This window comes from Astatotilapia calliptera, chromosome 1, assembly GCF_964374335.1.
Source record: "Astatotilapia calliptera chromosome 1, fAstCal68.1, whole genome shotgun sequence".
Classification (NCBI taxonomy): Eukaryota; Metazoa; Chordata; class Actinopteri; order Cichliformes; family Cichlidae; genus Astatotilapia; species Astatotilapia calliptera.
The window spans coordinates 516348-529743 of record NC_137422.1 but is presented as its reverse complement, the minus strand read 5'-3'; the positions used below and the strand labels follow the sequence as shown (position 1 = coordinate 529743).

The 13396-nt window shown below is 39.0% G+C and overlaps 1 long non-coding RNA gene across 1 annotated transcript; it reads left to right on the top strand.

Annotated features, from left to right (window-relative positions):
- Nucleotides 1-408: 408 nt before the first annotated feature.
- LOC113030205 (uncharacterized) lies at nucleotides 409-10426 on the top strand. The gene is made up of 2 exons (XR_013904050.1): nucleotides 409-7432; nucleotides 8030-10426. It is a non-coding gene; the product is annotated as an uncharacterized LOC113030205 (long non-coding RNA).
- The last annotated feature ends 2970 nt before the right edge of the window (nucleotides 10427-13396 follow it).

Below are 13396 nucleotides of genomic sequence, written 5' to 3'. Positions count from 1 at the left end.
CAGCATGTCTTTATCCTGTCTTCCTTCTCTCACCCCAACCGGTCGCAGCAGCTGGCCCCGCCCCTCCCTGAGCCTGGTTCTGCTGGAGGTTTCTTCCTGTTAAAAGGGAGTTTTTCCTTCCCACTGTTGCCAAAGTGCTTGCTCATAGGGGGTCATATGATTGTTGGGTTTTTCTCTGTATCTATGAAGCGCCTTGAGGCGACTTATGTTGTGATTTGGCGCTATATAAATAAAATTGAATTGAATTACTATTAATGGAGGTCCCATTTGAACGCATTGTCAAGGACCTCATCAGGCCATTTCACCGGAGTGCACGTGGATATTGTGGATATATTAGTTCTGGTGGATTATGCCATGCAATATCCCAAAGCAGTGCTGGTTGGCTGAAACGTTTAATGTTTAATAATGAAGAACCTTAAAACATTACTTTCAGCATCAACTTTGTTTTAAAGCCTTTAAAATATATACCGTTCAATAGTCGACCTTAATCTTACAGAGATGTGATGATTTTATGGATAATTAAAGTCAGTCATATATCTACAAACACAACAAGCTGAAAGTCAGTGATGCTGCTCGGTTTGCAGTCCTGAACATCACGGCACAAGCAGGATCCACTGCACTGTTAATGTTAGCTATGTTATATTGCTGCCTCTGTTCGGTGGTGTCGAGCCAATCAGACTTCAACGTTTGTTTCAACGAGCTGACGGTTCACTCGTTAAGCTGAAAGAAAGATGCTAGACAATCTGCTCCCTGTTTGTGAAGGATTGCTAGAAAAGTTTTTTAAAAAATTATTAGGTAAAAATTAGGTAATGTTAAAATAATGTTATCATCCCAGTGTTTTCAGTGTGGGAGAAAGTACTCAGGGCCTTCAAGTTACACACCATGAAAGGCAGCAACAAGTTTGATGTTCAGAAACCTAAAGTCTGTATCAGCAGCAGAATGGAGCTAAAATAAATGTTGGTTTCAGTTCTATGAAGCTTTGAGTATTTTGGATCAGTAGCTGCTGTGTTTGTTGCATCATATTGCTGTAACTGTTTATATGCTTTATATATTCTGAGCTAAGTTGATCTATAGTGTTACATCATATTCTATAAGGATGTTATGTGTTTGTAGACTTTCTGCCCAGTTTGACCCATTTAGCAGAAGTCAGCCTGTTTAAGGCTCTGATATCTATTCTGTGTGACTTAAAGCAGTTATGACATGGTCTGATTTTCTCACCCAATAAAGGAATATTTCATGTATCAGTATAGCAGACATCTTGCTCCTCCCCCTTTTGTGAGTGTGGACACTTCCTCTCTTTGCTCTTTAAATGCTTTGCTTCTTTTATTGATTTTTATTGATTTTTATGCTGATTTTTTTCCCTTTTTTCTATATGAGCTTACCTGCGATAGCTTCTGGACACTTATAGATCATTAAGATTAAAGTGTTCTTAACAGAAACAGCAACATTTTTATAGTTACCTTATCTTCAGCGCTCCGTGTGTTTGTGGCCTAGACACAGCTGAAGCCTGATTACAGCGTCTGGGCACCGAACAGCCTCAATAGCCTGGAAAGGTGCTAACCGCTAGGCTAACTAGCGACAAGATGCCTTCCCTCTCCACAGATGACTACCACAGCCTCCTGCAGAAGATTGCAGTACTGGAGACAAAAATTCATCGCTTAGAAGTAAACGTGGAGGTAAATGGACTGTGTGGAAATGAAACAACCTTGCCTTTGACTCAAAACAATGGCGATGAGCAAGCTAGCACACAGCTAAGGAGCACAGATAACATGACCAAGAAAGTAGACTCTGTGCATTATTATAAATCCTCAAGTGATAATCCCCCCTTAGACTGTCTTGGTGCAAAACCAAGACATAAATCATGTCTCCTGGAAGGGGGAGGACGTACCACAGGCAGGGCACAGCGAGCTGAAATCTCTGAAACCGACTGGCCTTCACTTCCTACGAGACAGAGAAGCTCTTCTACCCCTGTATACGAGAGGAAACAGGACTGGACAACCGTGAATAGGAAGGTTAGCAACAAACCTCCAAAACAACTGAATGTGAAACTGCAGAACAGATTTGCTCCACTATCAAAGGACCCTGGATCTATATCGGACAACCATCCATCTAAAAGCAGCGAAATAAGGTCTGAAAATCTGTTGAAAAGTAAAAGGCCACAGGGAAAGCTAAAGGCTAGGCCTGAAACTCTGATTGTGGGTGACTCTGCCGTAAAGGATGTACAAAGGATGTGCGGTAAGAACACTAAAGTCGTTGTTTGCACTGAATAAATGGCTTATATCAGCATGTGCTGACCACTCAGTGCATTTTATCAACAACTTTAATATTTTTTGGGAACGCAGGCATCTGTTTAAAGCAAATGGATTTAATTTTAACAAGTCAGGGGTGAAACTGTTCACCTCCAACTTGTTTTATTCCATACGTCATCCATCCTTGGTGCCAAGGCTGAGATAAACGAGGAGTTATCTCATAAAGAGGAACAAACAGTACTCCAAGAACAGACAAAGCCCAGCAGAAACCTTGAGGAGGAGCTCCATCTGCCCCCACCCGGGAAGAGCCTCAGAAAGGAGAGACATCTAAGGCAAGAAGAGGGGTCCCTATTTGCCTCCAACTCTCTCAACAACACCAACGACCAGGACCAGGGACCACGACCTTCCCCAGTCCCCCAAACCCCTGACAGGCCATCACCCTCCTCCCCCTCCCTTTCTCCCTCCTCCCCACACCTGAAATTCACTGAGGAGATGATGGAGCGGGTCAATGCTGGGCTCAGATCTACCCCCCGGCCCAATCCCTTTTTGTCCCCCATAAACCCCCCACCAGAGCAGCCAAAGGTTCGCCATCGAGCCCCACCCTCAACAGAGCAATCGAAGTCACATTGCCCAGCCTCGCCCCCCTTAGTTCCTCTTCATGCTCTGTCTCCACAGTCTGATGTGTGATGTGTGGAGGGTCCGGGCTGTGAGGATTATGGCAGTGGTGACTTTTCCCAGGAGAAGCTGGGACCCTGTTTACTAGAAGGTTTTAAAATCTCTGTACTTTTAGGTGACAGGAGACATGTGGCCTGGTCAAAACACAGAGAGCTGCACTCTAAAAGATCTTTAAACATAGTAAACATAGCTTGTGTGCCACAGACTGCTCCCAAACACGAGGGGACAAGTAATACCTCTAAAACACTTAAGTTGGCTTTATTAAACATTAGATCTTTAGCTGGGAAAACATTTTTAATTAATGATTTAATCACTGAGCACAGCCTTGATTTTATGTTTTTAACTGAAACTTGGTTGGACCAAAGTAACAGTGGAGCTGTTCTCATCGAGACGACCCCTCCTAACTACAGTTTTATCAGTGAGGTCAGGGCGAGCAGGAGAGGAGGAGGGGTCGCTGTCTTATTTAATGAATCATTTCAATGTAAGCAGCTATCTCCTGGAAGTTTTCAGTCTTTTGAATATGTGGCTTTACAGCTGAAGGCCCCATCCAAAGTTGTGTTTCTTAATGTTTACAGGCCTCCCAAATACTGCACAGACTTTTTTAATGACCTCAGTGAACTGCTGTCTGTGATCTGTGTTGATTTTGACTGTGTAATTATTGCTGGGGATTTTAACATTCATGTGGACAACCCTCAGGACAAAGGGACTAAAGACCTGAGTAACACTCTGGGCAACTTTGGGCTGACTCAGCATGTAACAGAGGCCACACATAATAGAGGACACACTCTTGACCTACTTGACTTGATATTGATATTGTATCACTGTGGGTCTGTATACTGTTGATCTAAAGTGAAATTATCCTGTGGAAACAGGAATTTTCCATTTTAGAGCATTTTGAAATGACTGAAGGTTAGGTCAATTATGGACAATTTGAAAAGGCTTTTATTTTTGAAAGCAAAATCAGAATGACTTGATATTGATATGGTATCACTGTGGGGTTGTATACTGTTGATCTAAAGTGAAATTATCCTGTGGAAACAGGAATTTTCCATTTTAGAGCATTTTGAAATCACTGAAGGTTAGGTCAATTATGGACAATTTGAAAAGGCTTTTATTTTTGAAAGCAAAATCAGAATGACTTGATATTGATATGGTATCACTGTGGGGTTGTATACTGTTGATCTAAAGTGAAATTATCCTGTGGAAACAGGAATTTTCCATTTTAGAGCATTTTGAAATCACTGAAGGTTAGGTCAATTATGGACAATTTGAAAAGGCTTTTATTTTTGAAAGCAAAATCAGAATGACTTGATATTGATATGGTATCACTGTGGGGTTGTCTACTGTCGATCTAAGGTGGAATTACCCTGTGGAAACAAGAATTTTTCATTTTAGAGCATTTTGAAATCACTGAAAGTTAGGTCAATTATGGACAATTTGAAAAGGCTTTTATTTTTGAAAGCAAAATCAGAATGACTTGATATTGATATGGTATCACTGTGGGGTTGTATACTATTGATCTAAAGTGGAATTACCCTGTGGAAACAAGAATTTTTCATTTTAGAGCATTTTGAATCGTTAGGAGATTAAGTCAAATATCCGCAATTTCAAAGGGCCATTACTATGAAAAGCAAAATCAGAATGACTTGATATTGATATGGTATCACTGTGGGGTTGTATACTGTTGATCTCAGGTGGAATTACCTTGTGGAAACAGGAATTTTCCATTTTAGAGCATTTTGAAATCACTGAAAGTTAGGTCAATTATGGACAATTTGAAAAGGCTTTTATTTTTGAAAGCAGAATCAGAATGACTTGATATTGATATGGTATCACTGTGGGGCTGTATACTGTCGATCTAAGGTGGAATTACCCTGTGGAAACAGGAATTTTCCATTTTAGAGCATTTTGAAATCACTGAAGGTTAGGTCAATTATGGACAATTTGAAAAGGCTTTTATTTTTGAAAGCAGAATCAGAATGACTTGATATTGATATGGTATCACTGTGGGGTTGTATACCGTTGATCTAAAGTGGAATTACCCTGTGGAAACAAGAAGTTTTCATTTTAGAGCATTTTGAATCGTTAGGAGATTAAGTCAAATATCCGCAATTTCAAAGGGCCATTACTATGAAAAGCAAAATCAGAAAGAATTGATTTTGATATGGTATTACTGTGAAAAAGACTGCGGTTGGAAAGTGTTGATACAAAGTTCAAATAGTATTTGGAAATACGACTTTTGCTTTTAAGAGCATTATGAATTCATTGAAAGAGTAGTTCAAAAATGAAGATTCACAGGGCTTTTACTTTGAAATCCAAAATAAGATGGCCTTGATAGTGACAGGGCACAATTAGGGTACAAGGCTGTGTCATATAGATGTAACATTAGAGTTTGTAAAAAAAAAAAAAAGCCTAAATTATATGTTATTATGTTCTTAACATATCTGTTAATTCACTCGAAGTTGGCTTTTATTTTGAAATCCGGTTTCCACATCCATTCCCGTAATACTTTGAATACACAGGGAACGTAAAATAAACTGGAGGCTGGCTTGACACCAGTAAACTAACGCCAGTTCTTCAGTAACTGACGAGGGCTCAAGCATCTCCGCACCAACGGTAAGTTATTTTAACAAAAGCCAGAGAAACGAGCTGCAGAAGCTGTAACATAATGTTAGCATTTACTTTGGCTGATCCAAGTACGTCCATTAAATGTGTTGTTTTTGACAGACTCATGTTGTACTTTTATTTTAACAGTGATGAGTGTCGAACTAGTTGTTTCGCTAAATTAAGTAACTCACCTGAAACGTAAATGAGAGCTGTGGCAGAAACGCAAAGCTGCAGTCTTGTCAGACTGTTTTTTTTTTCAGTCATCCGTTCGTTCGCTCCGGTGAATGCATCCAAACTTTGCAGAAAGTCCTATTAGTTTAAAAAAAGTTGATATATTGTTGAAATACATGTTGAAATCAGCTGGTAAAAGCCAGTCAGCTAACTGAATAGGTCACTATCATGTTTACATATGTGTTCAAGGTCAACTTAAGCCATGTCCACACGTACACGGGTATTTTTGAAAACAGAGATTTTCCGTTTTCGTTTTAAAAAATAATCCCGTCCACACGTAAACGCAGAAATGAAGGAAAACGCTGCTAGGAACATGCCAAAGCAACAGGTGGCGATATATTCCTAACCGTGTAGAAATGTTGGCCAATCAGAAGTCTAGAAGCCTCGGTGGGAAAAAGTAAACAAAGCTGGGGCATAGAAGCAGAAGCAAGTGGTATGTGTGGAGGCACTGCAGAGAGTACAATTAACAGTAACAGTATTGTAGAAATTCATTTCACCGAAACAATAACGTGGCGCACAGTGTGACGTCAAAAAATGCGCACACCTTTGACGCTGCGTTTTCTCCATTTTTCTGTCCACACATAAATGCAAAAACGGAGTTTTAGAAAATATCCACCCTGGCCGGAGTTTTTAAAAATCTCCGTTTTCAGTGACCAAAAACGCCGTTTACGTGTGGACGAAAGGTGCAAACGCATAGAGAAATCTGCGTTTTCAAAAATACCCGGGTACGTGTGGATGTAGCCTAAGAGAATGACTATTAGGCAAAGCAAACCAAAATTACATGATTTGTTCAGAGTTACTGTCAAAAAAAATTTAAACACACAAAAAAAATACTCATCTTCACATTAATAAGAGCATTAAAGTCAATATAACTTTTATTGTCAGTATTGGTCTTTTTTTTTTTAAAGGTGAAACTACTAAATATAACATATTTCAAATTGTCAGTAACTTGTCCGACAGTAAATAACTGACATAACTAATTACTTTCATACAAACCAATCAGTAAGTTATTTTGTATATTTTTTTAAATGAGTAATCAGTTATAAATAACTATTTGCATTTCTGAAGTAACAGTAAGACTACTGACAACATTAACTGTTACTTTTCTTTTCTAAAACTATCTTTTGTTTTTCTTTTCTTTACCTTTTTTTCTTAGTAACTCAGGAGGTTATGTTTTTGGTGGCATTTGTCTGACTGTTAGCAAAATAACTCAAAGTTATGGACAGATTTTAAATTTTCAGGAAATGTCACAAATGGGCCAATAAACAAGTAATTCAATTTTGGGGGTGATCAGGCATGATCAAGGAATTTAAACTATACTGTACTGAACTCTCCATGTGCTTTGCTAGTCTTATTAATCTATTATCAAGTACTGCTTTGTTTGTCATTTTAGTTGTCATTTTAAAAGCTCAAATTAAAGACATCAGTCAGTAAAAATACATCTACCTTGTACCTTATGGGCATGAATCTAGCTAACTAATGAATGCAATATTGTTTGGTGATTGCTACCTATCAATGCAATTATTTATTTCTGTTTTAATAGATATGTTTTTGTTATTCTGTTTCAGAGTGGATTTCAAGAAGATGGAGAGGGTCACCTGAATCTTGACATTTATAAACATGCAACTGCATTTCTTCTTCAAGCCAAGGAAACCCATCGACTGACACAGGTAATTTATGCCATTAATTTTCCATTGAATTGTATTTCATTGTTAGAGAACCTAAAAGCAATATGCTTAACTTATGCTGAACAGTGCTCAAGCTATAACTTGGGCACTGTTCAGACCTGGCATCTTGAATAGATCATTCAAGATGTCATAAATGGACAGCTTTAGGTATGTGAGTGAAACACCTGACATTCGAATGTGTCTCCATGTACTTCATGGGTGACCACTCAGATCTCACTGGACATGTATGTTGCATCCAAAATCTGCCTATCACTATATTTCCTTAGCATGAGCTAAGAATAGAGACAACATAATACACACAACACAAATTTTCAATTTGCATTTCCACCTATGATCCGATTCCTCAAAATGCATTATAATTAAGTGAATACAAGGTTTTAACGTTGCATAAGGCAATATTATTCTTTACAAAAAAAATTGGGTGGTGGGGGTAACTTATTTTGCTCATTGCATCGCACTAACTTTATGTAACTGAAGGTTTCCTTTTTCAAAAATTGTGTCTGTGAGTTTGCATGTTGACTGTGTTTTCATATGAATTTTGTAATTAAGGTTTTTTCCTTTGTTTTTCCTCTTCCACAGAGAGCTGTTAACCACTTCGTGAGTGGAATCCAGCAATATCAGGCCGTATTATTGGAGCACTTAAAACAACAAATGAGTGACATGATTGAGAGACATTCTGGGGACCTGGATCAACTAAAGAGTGATGCAGTGGGGGTATTTGACCAGTTTGTTGACCCTTTCACTCAAATTGCTTCCACACATTTGCAGGACAAGACCATCAAAGAACTGTTAAAACCAGTTGAACCAGAGATTATTGTCACAAAACAAACAGTCTGTTATTCGAAGCGTGGAGACTCCAGGGTTCTTGCCATTAAAGACCATTGTTTTCATTACATACCGTTGTTGAAAAGTTTGGAGCAGCTGCTATCACATCCAAGAATGCTTGCAATGATTGATGAGAGGCCAAAGCCATGCAAGGATGGCTTTCTTCATGATTTCATTGATGGAGACATTTTTAAGTGGCACCCACTGTTTATTAAAGTCCCTACAGCATTACAGTTGATTTTATATACAGATGAAATTGAACTATGCAATCCTCTTGGATCTAGGGCAAACAAGAACAAGCTGTTATTGATTTATTACACCTTAGGTAACATCAGCCCTAAGTACAGATCAAGACTTCCTGCTATTCGTCTGCTTGCCATGGTAAAATCAAAAGATCTTTCCCGTTGTGGTATAGATGAGATATTTGAGAGGATTAACCGTGACTTAATTGAGCTGTGTGATGGTGTCCAAGTTGTCACTGCAAGGGGTGAGAGGACAATTCATGGGGCACTCATATCTGTGTGTGGAGACACTCTAGCTCAGCATGAAGTGGCTGGATTTAAGGAAGGAGTGGGTTTTGCCTACAGTAAATGCAGGCACTGCGAATGCCACTTTGAAGACATGCAGGAAAAATTTAATGAAGATTTTTTTGTTAAAAGGACCATGGCCAGTCATAACAGGCAATGTAATGACATTGAGAAGGCAAGTACGGACTTTCTGAAAGACAAACTAAAAATAACGTATGGTATAAACAGGAGAAGCAAGTTAACAGACTCTCCTCACGTTGATATAATCAATCAAACCCCGCAAGACATCATGCATGTTATCCTTGAAGGCGTTGCCCCATATGAAATCAAATGTGTTTTAAAGAATCTTGTGCTTTCAGGGCAAATGAACTTAGATTCATTCAATAGTGCAATTTTGTGTTTCCCTTATTCTCCTGTTGATGTGAGGGATAAGCCTTGCCCCATATCTGTCAGTACGCTTTCATCAATGACAATAAATTGAAACAGTCAGCTGGGCAGATGCTGGTTTTGTTGAAGATCCTTCCATTTCTTATGGACAAAATTGGAGAAAATCATTACACACAAATGCTACGTAACATGTTAGAGATCATAAAAATTCTGTTTTCACCTATTATTGCTGTCTCAACTCTCTCCAGATTGAAGCTTTTAATAGAGCAGCATTTAAAACATTTCAAACAACTGTTTCCAGATTAAAATATTATACCTAAACAGCATTATTTACTGCATCTTCCTTCTCAGATTAAGGCTCTTGGTCCTACAGTGAGGCATATGTGTATGCGTTTTGAGTCAAAACATTGTTTCTTCAAGCAGTGGGCTCTGAAAAGTAGTTTTAAGAATATTTGTAAATCTCTTGTGAAGCACAACCAACTTTATGAATGTAGTCAGAACGTGCATGAGAAACATCCCATTTTTTCAAGTGAAGTCGACATGGTTCCAGCCAAAGAGGTGAAAAATGTTCATTATGTAGAAGGCAAGATTAAAGACTTCATTGAGCAAGTTGAACATGTAGTTTCTGTACAGTGGATTATGCTACATGGAAATATACATTCATGTGAAAAATCTTTGGTTATTTCTGATGTCATAAATGATGCTCCAGAGTTTGCACTTGTTAAAAACATCTATATTGTAAATGCATCTGTGTATTGTTTTGAATGCCAGCCTCTCTCTACAGTTGGGTGGAATGATCAATATTTAGCTTATGAGGTAGAAGTTCCCTGTCTAGCTCAGGCAAATATTTTTGTGGATGCTGGAAATCTTGTTGATTATACAGCATACCACTATGTAAACTTTAATAACAGCAAGTACATTCCAGTGAAGTATGATCTAACTGACATCATCAAACATTATTCTTGAGTCTTTTGTGAATATGTGGGCTGAAATAAGGTTTTTAAAGACTGGCAAAAAAAATTGTTCTATTTACTTTTTATTTTACTTTTGGCGCAATCTGTTCAGTGCAACACAACTGAGAGGGAAACAATTTCAGTGTTTTGCCTCTTTTTCAATGTCACATTGATATGGTTTGACTGATAAATACACTGTGCTTAAGATACTAAGACTCATAATAATGTAATGTTGGGCATGATATTAACCTGCAGTTCTCAATAAAGTAGATTTGATGTCCTGATTCAAGTTAGGTCTATTTCTTGAAACAAGATGATAAATCTTTTACAAATAACACAGCAGCTTAAAACGTTTATGAAATGCCAAAAAAGCTTGTTTCGTGTGAGATATGACTCAAAACAATATGTTTTCAAGAGTTTTTCACTTAACAAGATATCCAAGATGCACTGTCTAAAAACAAGTTCCTATATCTCACTGAAACGTTACTCTTTAGCGGATTATGGCTTATTTTAAGTGTGATTAGATATTTTGACTTGAAATAAGACAAATATACTTGGTAAGATTTTGAGTTTTTGCAGTGTAACTGAGGCAGATCTACCCTGATGGACAATGGGGACTCTAACCCACAAAATGACCAACAAAGGTCTGACCTAATGACCAACCGGGACTTTAACCCAGTATTTAAACTTTTCCTAGCAGACTCTAACTGCTTTCATTTCTTTCTTCTTAGCAGACTCTACTGCTTCTACTCATGAGATTTTTCATCAAAATCAAAACAGACATCCACCAGTAATTTCAGTGAGTAGACTTAAATTTTATCATGTCCAATTTGGCACACTTTGGAAATAATTCAACAGGTAGTGCCTTACCTTTGGATAAGCCGGCTTATGCCCACTCACTTCGACTACTGGAATTCATGTCTGCCCGTCAGACCACCGAATTTTACCACCGAAGATTATATTATTAATGCAATGGTAATGATGATAATTATTTAACAATAGCAGTAAAATTTCCCTGCTCCACATCGGTTTTCAGCGTTATTTTGTTATCGTTTTTATCGTTAACTCGGTTTTCCTGGTCTTTTCACGTGTGTTATGAATAAATCTGTTTTTTGGTACCGGTACTGGTTTTATTTTGTTGTATGTATCCGCGACACCTTAAAGGCCGGTCCGTGAAAATATTGTCGGGTATAAACCGGTCCGTGGCGCAAAAAAGGTTGGGGACCGCTGTTTTAAATAATGTTTCCTTTTATAAAAGTAGGATAATGAAAAAACATTTATCATAAAATTTATTATTGACACATGTTTGTGGCAATTAATATGTGAATCAACTAAATGGGGTGGGGGGGAGGAGGGTGTTGACCCAACTGGTCTTAAACTAAGAAACACTAAAGTTAAATTTGAAAACAATTTAAAACAAAACATCCCCATTCTAAAATGTCATGTGACAATCTGATTGGCTTACGGAGTGATGATGTCACAAGGACTATGTTGCCTTTGATCTGAAGTCTATAAATAGGGGTCAGAAGCAGCAATTAATCAGTTTGTTCACAGCCTTCAAACGTTCGACCAGAGATCCATTTGGAAATATTTCTAAGCCTTTTCAGAGTCACTGTGCACGGGCTCCAACATGCCTCCACGAAAAGGCCAACAAAGACAAAAAGATTATGCTGCCTGTCCTTTGTGTTCTGGCCGGCCAATCTCTCCAGGAGAAATTGTGCGGCCAATCTCTCCAGGAGAAATTGTGCGGCCAATCTCTCCAGGAGAAATTGTGCGGCCAACCTCTCCAGGAGAAATTGTGCGGCCAACCTCTCCAGGAGAAATTGTGCGGCCAACCTCTCCAGGAGAAATTGTGCGGCCAACCTCTCCAGGAGAAATTGTGCGGCCAATCTCTCCAGGAGAAATTGTGCGGCCAACCTCTCCAGGAGAAATTGTGCGGCCAACCTCTCCAGGAGAAATTGTGCGGCCAACCTCTCCAGGAGAAATTGTGAGGCCAATCTCTCCAGGAGAAATTGTGAGGCCAATCTCTCCAGGAGAAATTGTGAGTGAAGAAAGGACAAAAGCTGGCATCGTTGGACCATAGAAGCATGATGGGGAGATGTTCTGAGGAGACTCCGTCTCAGATTAATCCTCGTCCACTTCCAGGGAAAACTACATTTATTCAGGTACGTCCAAGACACCCTGGCAGAAGTGCAGGTATGGCTTCCCCAGTGAATCCTCCTGTAGAGTCTCCATCAACACCACCTTTCCTCAATTCTGATGATGGATTACCACCAGTTGATTGTTAAAAATTAACTGCTAAAATAGGCCATTAGAAGTATACTTCATCTTGTCTCCCTATATCATGGCTGGGCATTCTCAGTCCTCGAGGGCCGGTGTCCCCGGCCCTCGAGGACTGAGATTGCCCAGCCACCCCCAACCGGTCGCAGCAGATGGCCGTCCCTTCTTGAGCCTGGTTCTGCCGGAGGTTTCTTCCTAAAGGGAGTTTTTCCTCTCCACTGTCGCCCAGTGCTTGCTCAAAAGGGGATCATTGGATTGTTGGGGTTTTCTGGCTTTTACTGTAGTGTTTTCACCTTACAGTATAAAGCAGCTTGAGGAGACTGTTGTTTTGCCATGATGCAAATTGATGCACATCTATTATAGCATCAAAGTAAAACAAAAAAACTAAAGTATACTTCAATGAAACGAATCACAATGTCTAATCTGGCAAAAAGAAAAGAAAAAAAGCTTCCACCTTTAAATAAAAATCCAAATCACAAACACATTCTGATTTTTGTTGTGTTTTTTTTGTGTGTTGTCACATATAAAATCTTTGCACTCTGTCACGGTCTCGGTGTCTGCCCGGCCGGCTCCGCAAGGCTACATATGTTTATTGTGTTGCTGCTTTCTTCCACTCGTCATTCTGCCGGGGCGGAGCTCAGGCCCACGCACCTGTCTGCAATTACGCTGCAACGTGTCCTGTCTGTATGGAGACTGAGCTGCCAGAGTAATAATGTAGATACAGGCCTCTTTCTCCTTCTGCTGCTGTTCATGGTTTTATTCCATTGATGTTGCTATCATTTGTAAATATATTTATTTGCTGTTATTTTATCAATTTTCTACTACTGTCGTTCATGTATTTAATTTTTGTATTTAAATATGATTTTTTTAAGTAATGCTGCGAGATGGACAGTTAAATAAAGGTTTCATTGAATAAAAAAAGATTTAAAGATGACTGGTGGCGGAAGCAGAGCACAGACTGTGTCTATCGCTAT